Raw genomic sequence first — 17621 nt, 5'->3', positions numbered from 1 at the left:
GCCTTGAGGATGGAAGCAGGGCTGTGTAAAACCATGGAGGCAGAATCCACTATCCCTGTAGGTCTAGAAGAGATGGCATTAAATGAAAAAGAGATATCTTGAGCCTTAAAAGCTGGTGGAATTTGCCTTGCTTGGTTTTAGACTTTCTTGGGACCTGTCTCTTGTTCCTTCTTTCTTAATTCTTCCTTTTGTAATGGGAATGGCTATCTCATGCCTATTTCACTATATGTTGTAATTTGGAAGCTACATAACTTGTATGATTTTACCAGTTTACAGCTGGAGAACAATTTTGCTTTGGGATACGTCTTGCTTATATTTGATTTAGATACTATTTAGATGAGACTTTGTACTTTAGAATTGATGCTGGACTCTGTTAAGACTTTTGAGGCTGTTGGGACAAAATTAATGTATTTTGCATGTGAGAAGGACATCTTGAGGGTCCAGGGAAGAATGTATGGACTGAATATTTGTGTGGCACTCAAAGTATGTTAATACGATGATATTCAGAGATGAGGCTTTTGGGTGGATAAATATCGTTAGATGAGATCATGTGAATGGGAACTCATGATGGGATTAGTGCCCTTAAAAGAAGAGATACCAGAAATGTTGCTCCTGTCTGTGTGCATGTGAACCAAATCAGCATACAGTGAGAAGGAAGCCTGGGAAAGAGACTTTGCAAGAACTTGACTGTGCTGGACCATTCTAGCCTCCAGGACTGAAAAAATAAATTTCTGTTGTTCAAGTGATCAGTCTCTGGTATTTTGTTATGGCAGCCCAAGCAGACAGACCCTATGGGCAGCTCATTCATCACATTTTCCACGTAATGTTTTGGTCAGCTTCTCGTTTGCCCAAATTTTATAGATGTTTCAGGCAGCTATGATGTTAAGCAATTATCATGGATGGTTTCTGGCAAATTCCTGGGGAAATGTTGTTTAGAAGGAATGATCTCTGAGTCTGGTCATGTAAAGACAAGCCCTGCTTATAGAGGTTTCCAGGAAACTACCAGCCAGGTCAAATAATAACAACAACTGGTAAGGGAAGCTTTTGAGGAGCTTCAAATCTGTTTTTCCCTCTCCATTGGTTGGTAGCTACTGTTTTTTTATGGCTGTGCTTATCACTGCTATTATGTTTACCAGGCTGTTGGTTTTCAAAGCTATTGTGGAGATGAGAAGAGAAGATGGGAGTAGGGTGTGTTAAAACGCCAGAAAGGTCACTGTTCTCATTGAAATGCAGCTTTTCCTTCTTTAATAAAAAGTCCTTGAATTCCTCTGTTGGTTAGTTGACAGAGTTCTTAAAATGTTGATTTTGATAGTATTGCTAGTGTTTTCTTGCTATTATGGAGGAGCAGATATTTGGAAATATTGTACCGCAGCATTCCTGCAATGCCCCCACACCCCAACTATATTAATTTTTGTTGAGTATTATTAATTTAATGGACTTTTTGTTGTCTCTCTAACATTGGTTTTATCCTTATCTATTAATGTGAGGTTGGATTTGTAGCTGATCCCACACTCAGATCCAGGGATGACCTCCGGTTGTTCAAAGCCAACATTCTCACTCTCAACATGATTAAAATGTTGGGTCCAATACTCCTGTGTTTTAGGGGGCTGTTCTGTGCATTGTAGGATCTGTAACAATATCCCTGGACTCTACCAATTAGAGACCAGTAACACTGTTGTAGTTGTGACAACCAGAAGTTTTCCAGACATTAGCAAATGTCCCCTGCAGGACAAAATTGCCTCAGGCTGAGAATCACTGTTCTAACCACATTAATATAGTTTTATTATTTTAAACACAAATATTGATTCAGATAAACAATACTTACATCCTAAAGCATATGACAACCCCTTGCCCACAGTTATTGGTTCAGGAATGGAAATGTAGCCAATTGAAGCCAGGGAGATAGGAGGGAAGGTTGCTGGAAATAACTAAAGGAAGTTTCTTTTTTTTCTCTTTTTTAGTTGGGTTATGTGAGGACGTGAAATCCATTGGATAATCAGTCTTAAAAGGAATCTAAAATGACACATAACATGTGATATGTTTTCGATATGTGTCACCTCAGCATCTCATGTTGAAACGTGACCTCCAAAGCTGGAGGTGTCTAGTGATCTAGGAACGGCAACCTCATGAATGACTGGGTGCCATCTTTTCGGTGTTGAGTGAGTTCTCACTCTATTAGTTCATGCCAGACCTGGTTGTTTAAAAGAGCCTGGCACCTCCTCCCTGCTCTCTTGCTCAATCTTGCCATGTGATCTGTGGGCTCCTCTTATGTCCTCCACCATGATTGTAAGCTTCCTGAGGCCTCATCATAAGCCAAGCAGATGCTGGTGCCATGCTTGCCCTACCTGCAGAAACATGAGCCAAATAAAACTCTTCTGGTTTATAAATTACCCAGTCTCAGGTATTCCACTATGACAATGGAAAATGTAGTAATACAATGTGTCTGGCACAGAGTAGATATTTAGTGTCATTATTATGCACAGATTGGGCTTATGGCATGACCTTCGCTCTTCCTATGAGACCTGTTTTATCCAAACTCTTTGAAATTAAAAGTGCTTCTAAATGTTCTAAGGGATTCTACCTCCATAATATCTCTTTCAAATTCAGTTCTTCTTTTTCATGTCAACACTCTAATTCCATTTTACCTCTTAATTCTTATTTGGTTAAGTGGAATTCTTTTCATAAAATGTTCTGATTTTTACCTCTCTCCACCTTATCCTGCCAATAGTGCACCTCTGATTTTATCATGGCTCTGTTCAAGATGTTTCAAAGATTTTCTTACTATCTGCACATTAAACCCTTTATCCTCAATTTGACTAAAACCAACCAGCCTCTACTTTTCTTCTATAATCTAATCTTTTAACCAAATGAGAATGCTCACCATTTCCAGAGTGGGGTCCTTCCTTCCTTCCTTCCTTCCTTCCTTCCTTCCTTCCTTCCTTCCCTCCCTCCCTCCCTCCCTCCCTCCCTCTCTCCCTCCCTCCTCTCTTCCTCCCTCCCTTCCTCCCTCCCTCCTCTCTTCCTCCCTCCCTCCCTTCCTTCTCTTTTTTCTCTTTCTTTTTCTTCTTTCTTTCTTTCTTTCTTTCTTTCCTTCCTTCCTTCCTTCCTTCTTTCCTTTCTTTCTCTTTTTTTCTATTTCTTTCTCTTTTTCTCTTTCTCCTTCCTTTCTTCCCTCCCTCCCTCCCTCCCTTCCTTTCTTCTTCTTCTTCGTCTTCTTTTCTTTCTTTCCTTCCCTCCCTCCCTCTCTCCCTCCCTCCTTCCTTCCTTCCTTCCTTCCTTCCTTCCTTCTTTCTTTTTTCTCTTTCTTCTCTTTCTCTCTTTCTTTCTTTCTCACTCTATCACTCAGGCTGGAGTGCAGTGGCCCAATCTGAGCTCACTGCAACCTCTGCTTCCTGGGTTCAAGCAATTGTCCTGCCTCACCCTCCCCAATAGCTGGGATTACAGGCATGTGCCACCATGCCCAGCTAATTTTTGTATTTTAGATTAAGAAGGGAGTTTCATCATGTTGGCCAGGCTGGTCTCAAACTTTTGGCCTCAAGTGATCCACCTGCTTCAGCCTCCCAAAGCGTAGGGATTCCAGAAGTGAGCCACCGCACCTGGCCTCCATTCATTTTCTTATGCTCTTTCTGGCACGAATATATTAAAAGTAGTAATTATAGTGAAAATGCATAGCCCTTATTTAGCACTAGCCCTCTGCCAGGTACTGTGCTTTATCTCATTTAATTCTCCAAAGCAAAAACAAGACAAAAGAATGTGTTAGGTACTTTTATCGAGCCTGCTGGAACATAAGAGGAAATTACAGCGTGGAGAGGTTAAAAGATTTCCCAAGGTCATACAAATAATTGAAAAAATCTGAAACTTAAACTCAGATCTTTCTACTTCTTCATATTCTTGTTCCTAACCAAAATGCTATATTGCTTTCACTTTGCTTGTCTTTGTTGCCTTTCTCTGTTATTATCTGTTGAAATTGTTTTTTTCCCCAGTCTGAATTTTTATGTTATTCATAAAATGTGTTCTAGTCTTTTAATCCAGAAATATTTTTTATTGACTCTAATCTCTCACTGACCCCAACAGAACATCTGGTACTTCATGATAGATGGTCAATATGTGTTTTAAGTAAAGGAGATGGATATTTAAGTTGGAGCATAGGTATCTGGTTATTTTATTTCACAATTGCTGTAAAGAGAAAAATAAAAATTATTCAGTATTTTGCAGAAAAATGGCACTGTATAAATATTTGCTAAATTGAATGAATTACTGAAAATTCAGTAAATCAGCCTCTTAGGTGTCTACTTCTCTTTCTACTGTCCTTATTGTAGATCATAGCTATATATGTAATAGCAAAATGTCAAATCATTTACTCAATATATGTGGGATGCCCAATACTCTCCGTGTGAATTGTGCAGCTGAGCAGACCTGGGGTTCTATTTGTTCTATAACTGATAGCAGAAAACGGCCCAGTCTTAAACGTTTGCAGGGGAATTCAGAATTTCCAGCTACACCACCAGCTGTAACTATAGCTTCCCTTCCACAGAGGTGCTGTTTTATGGGCTTTCAGACTGAAAACAAATCTGTTTCATGGTATGTCTGTTTTGTCTGTCCTCAAATGTGCATGGTACTGAAGAAGAGCAAGGACAGGGCATGAAGGTGGAAAAGAGAGGAGACGCAGCAGCAATGAGGAGAAGATGAAGGGCAATGATGGAGACTAGGTTAAATTAAATGCCAGAACTCCCAATCCTTGGAGGCTATTGTGGATGCTGTCATCCTGAGTCAGCAACATAAATAAATAAGTCAGATCTGGCTGAACTCTGGTGTCCTGCACGTTCTATTCAAATGAGGAATTCTAGGATTCTATTTTATTTAAAAAATTAAAAATTTTGGATATAAGTCATTTTATCAATTGCAGAGTTTCTCAAACAAGAGTATGTGAGCATTTTCCCTATGCTTGTGTATTCTCCAAGAAAATGATCAATTTTATAATTATATTTTGTTTATAGCTCTAAAACAGTAATTTATGCATGTCAGGGTTATCTGGGTCTCCTGATGCAGTCTGATCATGCAATTTTTGTAGCACACTTTTGATGAATTAATAATCTGATTAGACTGAGGCAGTGCTATTTATTTATCTTGAGTTAAGGGGAAAAGACTAGATTTGTCTTCCAGATGGAATTCAGGCATTGCTTGTGTGTCCCCTACAGGTACTCCACCTGAATAACTCAGGCATGTGCCTGTTGGTGCTCCCACATGTGTAACTCAGGTGTGTGTCTGTATGTTTTCCATGGATTATGTATATAACTCTGACATGTGTCTGTGTTTCCTACATGCACTGTGTATCTAACTTAGGTGTGAGCCTGTCAGTGTTGTGTTTGTGCACTGCATGTATAACTCAGGTGTGTGCCTGCAATGATTGCATATGTGCACTATTTATATAACTCAGGTGTGTGTACATGTTTTCTATGTTCACTGCATGTGTAACTCAGACGTTTCCTTGTGTTTCCTATGTATGCTAAACATGTAACTCAGACATTGCTCTTATGTTCTCCATATGTACACTACAGATATAACTTGTGATTTTATAAAAGTTGGAATAGACAAAAATGTTGAGAAAATCATATTTATAGACATGTCAGGCTTTACATATGCATGTATTTACATATTCACATTGAGAATTATAATTTACTTTCAGTGAAATAATGTGTTTATTTTCATCAATATTATAGATATTCACACTACTTAAAAATTTTGATTGCTTTTAATTTACAAATTAATTTTAGTTTTATAGTTATTGCAAAAGAACCATGAGGATAGGGCAGGCAGATCCTACCTGGTGGTGTATATTAATATTGTTGTAAAAATAATTTGTCAACATTGGCAGTCACTGAGATCCTTTTCCTTTAAAAGAGGTCTTTACATTACTAAGTTGGAAAAGAAAAAAAAACTATATTGTTTGATTTTGAAAGTGCATATAAATCCTAATCTGTTGACCCCAACAAGCTGTTTTAGAGAAAATGTTTCTGTTATAGGGAAATACTGAGCTTGTAAGTGGCAATATTCTGCTTACTATGAGAGTAGCTGCCCTCTGTTGTGTAAACTATCTGTTTTAGTTGTTGAATCATGTAGAATTTTTACCTGGAAAAAAAAATCACATCACGTTAACGCTGGTGAATTTTTGAGCTGTATTCAAGGAAATGTGTCCAGGCAATGAGCTGTGTCCAGACTGGGTCACCAAATCTATTAAATGTACTTTTACTATTTTTTTATTTGAATAAATACAGCATGTTAATAGAATGAAGAAGCTCTATCAAAGCCCTTTTTCCTCTTTTGGCGTGAAAGGGTTAACAGTGACTTCACAACGTTGCACCCATTTCTAAATGTATTATCTCTTATCATCGCAGTAATGCTGTGAAGATGATGTCATCTCAGTTCCACATGTGACAGATTTGTGAGTCAAAGGACCAAGTGAATTGTGCCAATCATAAATATGGTGGATCGAACTCCAAATACAGGTGTTCTAACTTCAAGCCTTGGGATCCTTTCACTATATCATGGGGCTCCTCTAAATTAAATTTAAACTAATTTCCTGATTGACACATTTATCTAGAGAAGGTGTAATATTAACTCATATCGAGATCTTTAAGAGATAAATTTCTCATTCTGGATCTGATATGGTTTATTATTGTGAGTATGAAATATGTATGTATTTCTGCTGACTGCCAGAAAAGATGTAGATAAAACACAGAAATATAAAACAGGTCTTTAAACATGGATTAAATGCAAAAGTCAAGTAATAGAGGAGGAAAATACGGAGAAAATGACTTTTAAAAGATCTTAGCTGAAAAAGTTAAAAGACCACAGTATAAAATTTTCACTCATAGCTTCCTGGGAGAGGAATTGAAGAGCAAAACTTTTATAATATAATTGGAAATGAAAGCTTTGGTAGAAAGATTTTTCTTTTCTTAACATACAAGAAATTTATAAGAGATGAAAAGACTTTAAGAAGCATCTCAGAGGAGAGCATGGCCAAGGTATATTCTAAAATTTTAATTCTATTACATATAACAATGCAATTAAAATGAAAATGAAAAATGCCACATTATGTGGCATTTAATTTTTGGAGAGGTTTAAAATGTTTCTTCTAGAAATGGCTCCCTGTTCAATAATTTATGTCACCATTTCTTAATTTCTCTTTCCACTGTCTCGTGGCCTTTCCAAAATCAATACAGTATGAATAAAAATATTGTTTTCCTGCAAATTTTCTTATCTTTCTTCTCATGAACATAAGGCCTCAGAACTATGAAAGAAAATGGATGAGAACAATTCCCTTTTATTTATTTTTTCTTTTTATGAAGATTATTTTAGCTTTACATTCTTTCTGAGCTTAAAGATGAAGCATGTGCTTTGTTAAGATTTGGAAAAATACGAAAAATTAGGAAATGTGTTCATTATTCCGGCAATAGTAATTTCTTAGTATATTTTTTAAAATAAAGTTTTAGTTTACCTGAGAACATATGCTTTCTTTTCTTAACATTTTTAATGTTATAAATTTCCCCATGTTATTAAAAAGCTTTTTTTTACATGGTCACATATTGATATATTCTGGCTTAAGTGTCTAGCTAATATTGAATACTTGAGTGATGTCCAATTTACCATTGTTATTATAAATGCTGCATGTCTGTGGATAACTTTTGTGGGCATTTTGGCTTATGGTAGTTTCTAAGAAGAATTAATAGGCCAAAAGATATGAATATTCTAAATTATTTTGATAAACATTACCAAATTTCTTTCCAAACTCTCATACCAATCCGCACCCCTATCCACAACGTCAGAGTGCTTGTATTTCACGGTGCTCTCATCTACACGGATGTTCTTGTTAATTTCTTTCATTGATAGGCAAATGCTGCATCACATGGATTTAATTTACATTATTTAAAAAGTTGAAGTATTACTGCTCATATTCACTAGTCATTTCTGTTTATCTTTTGAAATCGTCCAATTAATCTTCTTACCTCTCCATTATCATTCATCACTACTCTACCTCAGGAAAATAGAATCATAAAAATGAAAGACATTTGGAGCTGGAATGAGCATGATCAATCCTTACTATACATGTGAGTCTAGAAAGATTCGGGGACTGGACCACGAGCCCGCCCCTGGGATACTGAGTGACTGAGCAATATGTGCCTCTAAGCCTCCTGCCTGTGTCTATTATTTCCTCCTCCTTCTTTTTACTGCCCACCCCTTTCTTCCATGCACCCTTCCTTGTCATGATGTTCTCACCTCAATGTAAACGTTTTGAAATCTTTGTAGTATCCTGGGTTAGTAGGCTTGCATGTGAATCTGGAAATGGAAGTCAGTACTGGCCTCTGTTCCAGGTTGTTTGATGTCCCGTCCCCACCTTCTCTTACCCGTGGCTATATGTATGGCTACGTGTCGGTGAGTACAGCAGGGGCTCCATTACTGGGTCCCCTAAGTGACAGAAACCCAGTGATTTCGCAAGCCTCCTATAGGATGTACAAAGAAGGCTGAGTGTTCCTTTCATTGTGTATCTTGATGTTTACTTTATCTCCTAGAAAGACACTCATGGTTAGTATGTACCCAGCATCCTGTATGATGCGCCAACTGGGTGAGCATCTGTGTGCTTCCTGGTCAGTCCTCACGCAACACCACGAAGGAGATGCGATGGTTCTTATTTTACGTCTGAGCCCTAGGAAACTGAGTCCCACATCTTAGACTATTTTCCCACGATTATATAGCTAATAAGGAGTGAGGGTTTGAATCTAGGTCTGTCTAATTCCGAAGTCTCATATGGCCTCTCTGCTATATTTTTTGCCAATCTGGCAATGGGTAAGAACATCTCAGCTTGTACCTGTTCTATGCTAATGCGACCCATAGATTGACTCACATAGTGTGGGAGCAAAGGTTAAATGCGCCTTCCATTCTGACAGCAAATGACTGAGTTTATTGAGGAGCAGGGGCAAGGCTAGGTTTCTCATTCTCAGCATAGGGTAGACACAACGATTTGTTACTACTGAATGAAAGATGCTTTTCATTAAGCGACCTGCTTCTCTCCTATAAAAGCAGGGTTAACTAGTCTATATGGCAGGGACAGTCTGGCGGTACTTATCCTGCTTTATAATGACTTTATAATGTCTTTCTTTATCAATTGATTTATGCTTTCTTAACTTTCCATTCTTCAAAATTAGGCTACCAAACTGCAAGTGGTGTGATTAAGATGAATATGTTTTGAACTCATAGAAAAGATGACTATTTTAACTTTACAGATAATATAATAGAAATTTTGAATTCTAAAAAAATCCTTAGGGTACAAATTCTGAACATATAGGTGAGTCTCTTTTTTTTTAATGGGAAAATATTTATTTTTCCAGTCTTGCACATTCCTATCAAACGTGATTTTTATAGAGCGCTATATAGTAACACTGCTATGACACGTTTACCTGCAGTCAGGCAGTGTCCTGTCCTTCTCTCTGGATGAGTTGGCTTGCTTGTATTCTGGAAATAAAAGTCAACACTAACCTTTGTTCCAGGTTGTCTAATATTTCATTCTGACCCCATACTTAGCATGCATCTGTTGTCCCAACTGTGCCATGGTGGCACATGACGAGCTTCACAAATGAATTTTTTAAGTGCATGAGTACAGTCATAGGAAGAATGGATATGTTTCTTTTAATTCTTTTTGAAATCTATAATTATACAAGTCTTTATAATCAATATGCCTCTCTAATCTGAACTTCAATAAACTATTTGGCAAGAATGTAGTATTTATAAATAGACGAGCCACATTAAGTGTTTTCCTTTCAACAAACTTGAAATTTGCTAACACTCAAAACCAGATGTCAACACATTTTGTAAAGAACCAAATAGTAAATATTTTAGGCTTTGTGGGTCAAGATGCAAAATCAAACACATTATGTAGGTACTTACCAAACAAGAGAGAAACAAATTTTCACAAAATTCAACAAAATTAAAGTAAAAAAATTAATTAATAAAGAACAGTTTTTTTTTTTTGTAACACAAACCTATTGTATTAGTTTTCTATTGCAGCCATAACATATTATCAGAAACTTGGTAGCTTACAGAAAACAAATTCATGTTATTTGGTACAGTTTCAGAGGTCAGAAGTCCAACAGAGTTCTCACTGGGCTAAAATCAATGTGTCAGCAGGGCTCTGCTCTTCCAGAGGCTCTGGGGTGGAGTCTGCTGTCTTGCCTTTCAGATGTTAGAAGTTGCCTGCATTCTTTGGCGTATGGCTCTTGCCCTCCTATTCAAGGCCAGGAAGGTAGCGTCTCTGTACACCTGCTTCTATCGCCACATTTCTCTCTCTACTGCAGCCCGGAAAGACTCCAGTTTTAAGGATCCATTGATTATACTGGGCCCACCTGGATAACTCAGGATACATTTTGCAATGCAGAGTCCCGGAGTTAGTATTCCAGGGTTCCTGTAACAAAGTGCCACAAAATAGGTGGCTGAAAACAATGGCAGTTATTGAAAAACTTTTTCACAGTTCTGGTGCCTAGAAATCAAAAATCCAGGTTTCAGTAGGGCCACGCTCCCTCTAAGATTCTGAGTAGGATCCTTTTTTTTCTTATTCTTTCTTCCATAGATGCAGTAGGCAGAAGAATGTTCTCCAAGGACCACCATGCCCTAATTCCCAGAACCTATGAATATGTTACCTGACATGGTAAAAGGGACCTGGCAGCTGTGACTAAGGTTATGGACTACTATGGGTCCGGTGTAATATGTACAACATAGCAACAGAGTTTCCTATAGCATGGATTTAAACATATTTTAGAATCCCTAAAATATAAAGGAGCTGACCAGCCATAGACTTTTTGAAAAGGGATGAAAGAGCTATGCCCGTCAATCCTCGGCATTTCCTGATTTGCAGCTGCATTGCTTCAACCTCTGCTTCCATCAGCACAAGGCCTTCTCTCCTCCTACGCCTCTGTCTCTTCTCCTTTTCTTATAAGGACACCAGTTATATTGGATTAGGGCTTACCTTGATAACCTCATCTTAACTTGATAACATCTACAAAACCCCTTTTTCCAAATAAAGAAACATTCATGGGTATCAGGGATTAGGACTTCAGTATATCTTTGTAGGGGACATGGTCCAACCCATAATAGTCCACAACCTTAATCACATCTACCAAATTCCTTTATCCATGTCAGGTAACATATTCATGGGTTCTGTGGATTAGGCATGGACATCGTTGGAGACCGTTAGTCTGCCTACTGCATTTAATAATAGGAGCACTGAAAATCTTTTACACTTTTTCTTTTTGAAATAACATTCTGTTTAATTGAGATTCAAAGTTAGCATTCTTTATCATCAAACTGATTGCAAACCTGGAAAAATTATTCTCAATTATGGGTCGAAGAAAAACAGGTAGCGAGCTAGATTTGGCCCACAGGCTGTGGTTGGCTCATTCTTCCTCTAAACAAAGTCTTATTAGGCCTAAACCTATTAGAGTGTTACTTGAAACGCCATTTAATATAATATAAACATGCTTTAAAAATATATTAGGAATTAATCCCAGTTGGGCTTAATATAGTTCTAAAATATATTAGAAATTAATCCCACATATGTGGGAGTGAACCACATGATAAAACAGACCCTTTTGGGTAATGTGAACAAGGTTTGCCAGATTTAGGACTCATAATATATATCTTTGATTTATTTCAAGGAAATGCTATTATCCTACTACCTGTGTATATTTCTCCAGGGTAATATGTACAACCTAGCCACAGAGTTTCATATAGCATTATACATTCTTCCCAGGTAATTACTAATAACAGAATAATATTACTAGGCTTCTCACTTAGGAAAATACTATTTAATTGGTAAAAGCATATGTTTATGATCTAAAATAGCTTCTCTTGGTGGGGTGCAGTGGCTTATGCCTGCAATCCCAGCAGTTTGGGAGGCTGAGGCAGGAGGATCACTGGAGGTCAGGAGTTCAAAACCAGCCTGGCCAACTTGGTGAAACTCCATCTCTATTAAAAATACAAAAATTAGCTGGGTGTGGTAGCAGGTGCCTGTAATCCCAGCTACTCAGGAGGCTGAGGGAGGAGAATTGCTTGAACCCAGGATGCAATGTTGCAGTGAGTTGAGATCATGCCACTGTACTATTACCTGGGTGACAGAGTGAGACTCTGTCTCAAAAAAAAGTTAAAAAATAAAATAAAATAAAATAGCTTCTCTTACTTGGTATTACAAATTTCAATATTTGAGCAGAATTATAGCATGGAAATGATAGTAAATAGTCCTAATGATTAACCTACATAATGTCTCACAGAAAAGCATCATCAATTTCATATGATCTGTCTTTCAAATAAGAAAATTATATCTGTGACATTTAACTAGCTAGTCTATTGTCTTGCTTTAGAAGTCAATGTTAACCTTTCTCTCCATTGATTTCCACAGAAACTCTCTGTTTGCCAGAAACACATTAGATTTTTCTTTGCATTAGCAGTGAGACATGAAGTTAGTGGGGTGTCTAGTGGGGATGGTTAAGTGGTTAGGTAGGGATGAGGAGTAATCATTTGTGTAGATATGATTAAGTTTCTCTGGCAAATATATTTTGGAATTCATATAATATAAAGAAGCTGACCAACCATAAAGATTTTTTGAAAAGGGATGGAAGAGCTATGGTCCACTTAATCCTATTCACAAAGCTTTCTTGATGGAACAATTATATACTTCAAAATTTTAGTTACGTATTTGGAGTTTTAAAGATTTATTATTGACCAGGCATGGTGGCTTATGGCTGTAATCCCAGCACCTCACCTGAGGTCAGGAGTTTGAGACCAGCCTGACTAACATAGATAAACACCGTCTCTACTAAAAATATAAAATTAGCTGGGCATGGTGGCACACACCTGTAATCCCAGCTACTTGAGAGGCTGAGGCAGGAGAATTGCTTGCATCCAAGAGGCAGATGTTGCAGTGAACCGAGATCATGTCATTGCACTCCAGCCTGGGAGACAAAACTGTCTTCACTTGTGAGCTTTAGCTTAGAATAGTGATAAAGAATGTGGTCTTTGGAGCGAACATACAAGCGTTTAAATTTGGGATATGCTACTTCACAACAGATCGCTTAACCACTGTAAGTGTCAATTTACTTATCTGAAATGTGTATAAAAGTAGTACCTAAGTATAGGGTTTTGGAAAGTGCCTAGTGCATAAAAAGCATTCAATAAGTTTTATTCCTCTGCTTGTTTAGTATGATTACTGGTAGTGGTAGTGGTGTTAAAAGGTACCCTCTATTCCTGCACATATCTGTTAGGGAATGTGTAGGCCTAGGGCTGGCAGAAGATTGTATGGTCCCCAAACCATTAAGCAAGTGATTAAGTAGCTGAGAGACCCCAGTTTGTGATGGAAACACTTGCACCAGGAGTGAACAAAGTGGCTGAAGAGGGGGTCAGGTCTGGGACTATTTCTGGGACGGAGCATGTGAGGTTGTGGTAGAGGCAGAGATGGGCCATGCTCTGCTGACACTGGGATAGCATTGATTCTTGGGAAAAACTGGATGATTTTTCATTGTATTCACCTATTTCTTTACCACTTGCTGCAGGAAGCCCAGGAAAGAGTGGGGACTTCCTGTTACAACGCTGCTTCTCTGCTATTTGGTATATGGCCGTGCTATTGCCATGGGTTGCATGACTGAATCCTGTTCTGCCGACAACACTTGAGATTACTTTTAGTTTTCATTCCTTCATTTTTCTTTTTACTTGTTTAATGTCCTTATTCCCTGATTTCTTCAGTGTCTCTTCCTCATCGCTGCATGCAGTTTGTACAATATCAGGCTCCCCAGTGGATATATATGTAGCTCCAGGATTACAAAAAGTGAATAGTCAAAGTATTTGCATTTGAGTTTAAATCACAGTGGTAAATACAATTTAAAATGTGTGTGTGTATATATATATATATATATATATATATATACATTTATATATATGTATGTCACATTTTTTGTGAGAGGTATGTATACACAACACAACACATACAATAGATTACTACTCAGCCACACACACAAAAATAAAATCATGGTTTTTGTAGCGACATGGATGGAACTGGAGGCCATTATCTTAAGTGAAATAACTCAGAAACAAATAGCAAAATACCACACATTCTCGCTTCGAAGTGGGAGCTGAATAATGTGTATACATGGACATAGAATATGGAATAATAGGCATTAGAAACTTGGAAGGGTAGAGGGGGACGACAGAGAAGAAATTACTTAATGAGTACAGTGTCCACTGTTTGGGCAATGGTTACATTAAAAGTCTAGACTTCACCCTTATGCAATATATCCATGAAATAAAACTACACTTTAGCCCCTTATATTAATGCAAATAAAAAAATAATTAATGGTGAATATTCAAGAGTTGTATTAGAGATCTAGGTGATTTGAGTGAAATTGGTGACCTGAGTCAGCAAAGTCAGTTTTTAGTAGCCATTGGGGTCACGTTTTATAGGATGTGAAGATTATGATTCACTTTAGAAAGTTTTGGTTTTGCAACCTTCTGAGCCATAATGGTGTTTCTATAATTCCCACTGTCAGTGGGTTAGGTCTCCTGCTCTTCCCCAATCTTCATTTTATTCTCTCTTCAAGCTGCTGAAGTGGGGCAGGGCACTGAGATTTGAGGATGCTGGTCGAAGAGACTTTAGCGCTGTGTTTGTGCTGGAGGTGACGGTGTGATGCTGAAGGATTTCTGTTTAGGATGTTGCTGTGAGGTGCTGCAGTGCTGTGGTCAGGGGAGGTTTGGGCCATGCGCTGAGAGAGACATGTGCTGTGTGTTGAATGATGAATTGATATCATGGCTTGTGGTATTTTCATATATACTTATTAAAGATATAATTAAGGATTTGCTTTAACAACAAATTTAAAAGAGTATAATGATACCAGGTTTTATATAAAAATCAAAGATGAAGAGAACTTTTTTTGAGATGCAAGTTTTTTTTTTCTTTATAATTTTTTCCATGTCACAGTTGCCTCAAATAGCTCTTGGTAATAGACTTCCCTTTGGATGAATGCAGGATTTCAATGAGCCATAAGGTTCCTGAGAAATCACTCGAGCAGATTTTAAGAGTTTTGCATTATTTTTCTGGGAATAACTTGCTGACAAAACATTATAGGATAGATTTGGCACACAGACATCTGCAGACGCAAAATTGGAAATAGGCAACGCAGAAAAGGAATGATATTTCTGAAAAGCAATAGACACTGTGGCACATATTAATTGAAAAAGCTGATGATTTTCTTTGAGAAAAAGAAAGAAACACTGAATGTTATTCTGTAAGTAAAATGAGGAGTCTACGATCTAAAGAAATGAGAGACACATGATCAGACAGTTTAAAGGACACTAGGGCTGAAACCATCTGAAGTCATTGTTCTTGGAATTTATCTTGGTTCCTAGCAGACACTGTGTTGCTTCCAGAGGGATCTGGTTACCCAGGCTCAAGTTCTGGCTGTCTTCTCTCTATTCTGAATGAATTAGAAAAAATCAATTTTCTAGAAAATTCACATCTTCCAAATTAGCTGTTTTATTATTGAATGCTAAGCTCCATGCAGACATATTTCACACGGGATCAAGCTCTAAGCATCAATGAATGTGTTTTGTATTTGAGTTAAGTAGATCCAAACACTTCAGCATGCTTCACCGTGCAGTCATTCTTCCACCATCTGAACCATTGTTCAGTTGATTGATGTTTTCATGAAGGAGGAAAGGCCTTGGCCACAGCTAACTCCTATTTTTAAGGCTGATATAGAAAGCAGCATGTGGTAAGCACTGATCTAATAATGAGGGACAACTAGTATATTGCAGGTTCATACAAGCATTTTTTAAACAACTTTATTAAGGTGTAATTGATACCCTGCAAGTGGTTAATGTTTACAATTTAATGAATTTGGCCCAATGCATTTACCCATGAAACCATCACCATGATCAAGATAATAGACATATACATCATCTCTAAAATTTCCTTGTGCCTCTTTATTTTTTTCTTTGTGTTTTTCTGTCATTGTGGGAATAATTAACATGATATCTATCATCTTAACAAATTTTTAATTGTGCAATACATTATTGTTAACTACAGATACCAGAGATCTCATGAACTCACTCATTTTGTGTAACTGAAATTTTATTACTATTATTATTTGTTATTTTACTTCAGATTAAGGGGGTATATGTGCAGGTTTATTTCATGGGTATATTGTGTAATGGTTAGGATTTCGCTTTCAGTGAGTCCGTAACCCAAAGAGTGAACAGTGTATCCAATAGGTAATTCTTCAACTTACAGCCTTCTTCCACTCTCCCCAGCTATGGAGCTGTCCGTGTCAATTGTTTTCATCTTTCTGTTCATGTGTATCCATTGTTTGGCTCTCACATGTAAGTGAGAGCATATGGAATTAGGTTTTCTGTTTGAGTTATTTCACTTGGGATAATAGCTTCCAGCTCTATCCATGTTGCTGCAATAGACATGATTTCGTTCTTTTTTATGGCTGCATAGCATTTCATGATGTGTAAACACCACATTTTCTTTACCCAGTAAACCAGTGGTGAACATTTAGGTTGATTTCATGACTTTGCTATTGTAAATAGTGCTGCAATAAGCATATGAGTGCAGATATCTTTTTGATATAACAATTTCTTTTCCTTTGGGTAGGTGTCCAGTAGTGGGATTGCTGAGTCAAGTGGTAGTTCTGTTTTTAGTTTTTGGAGAAATCTCCATACTGTTTTCTATGGGAGTTGTGCTAATTTACACCCCCAGCAACAGTGTATAAGCATTACCTTTTCTCCACATCCTCGCCAACATCTATTATTTTTTGACTTTTAAATAATAGCCATTCTGACTGGTGTGAGATGATATCTCATTGTGCTTTTAATTTGCATTTCTCTGATGATTAGTGATAGTAAACATTTTTTCATATGTTTGCTGGACACTTGCATATTTTCTTTTGAGAAGTGTCTATTCATATTCTATTCATATTTTGGATTTTTTTCTCTTTGATCTGTTTGAGTTCCTTACAGATGATGGATCTTAGTTCTTTGTTGGATGCATAGTTTGCAAACATTTTCTCCCATTCTTCAGGCTGTCTGTTTATTCTGTTGAATGTTGCTTTTACTGTGCAGGCACCCTTTCATTTAATGAAATTCCATTTGTCAATTTTTATTTTCATTAACATTTGCTTTTGAGGACTTAGTCCTAAATTCTTTGCTAGGCCAATGTCCAGAAGAGTTTTTCCTAGGTTTTATTCCAGGATTTTTTATAGGTCTTACATTTCAGCCTTTAATCTGTCTTGAATTAATTTTTGTATATGATGAGAGATAGGAGTGCAGTTTCATTCTTTTACATATAGTTAGCTAGTTTTCCCAGCACTATTTATTGAATAGAGTGTCATTCCCCATTGTTTATTTTATCAACTTTCCTGAAGATCAATTGGTTGTAGGTAGGTGGCTTTGTTTCTAGGTTCTCTATTCTGTTCCACTGGTCTACGTGTCTATTTTATACCAGTACCATGCTGTTTTGGTTACTATAACCTTGTAGCATAATTTAAAGTCACATAACGTGATGTTCCAGCTTTGTTCTTTTTGCT

The 17621-nt window shown here is 37.3% G+C and overlaps 1 protein-coding gene and 1 long non-coding RNA gene across 4 annotated transcripts in view; both read left to right on the top strand.

The window, feature by feature from the left end:
* The window catches only part of FGF14 (fibroblast growth factor 14), a 689306-nt gene that overhangs the window by 217348 nt on the left and 454337 nt on the right, over positions 1-17621 (top strand). The gene's annotated exons all lie outside the window — the stretch shown is intronic.
* On the top strand, positions 3577-15609 carry LOC116528897. Its single transcript, XR_004259265.1, has 3 exons — positions 3577-5567; positions 10138-10139; positions 15597-15609. It is a non-coding gene; the product is annotated as an uncharacterized LOC116528897 (long non-coding RNA).

Source organism: Sapajus apella, unplaced genomic scaffold (assembly GCF_009761245.1).
Source record: "Sapajus apella isolate SASKATOON/1434 unplaced genomic scaffold, GSC_monkey_1.0 scaffold60, whole genome shotgun sequence".
NCBI classification, from domain to species: Eukaryota; Metazoa; Chordata; class Mammalia; order Primates; family Cebidae; genus Sapajus; species Sapajus apella.
This window is presented reverse-complemented; position numbering and strand designations above follow the sequence as displayed.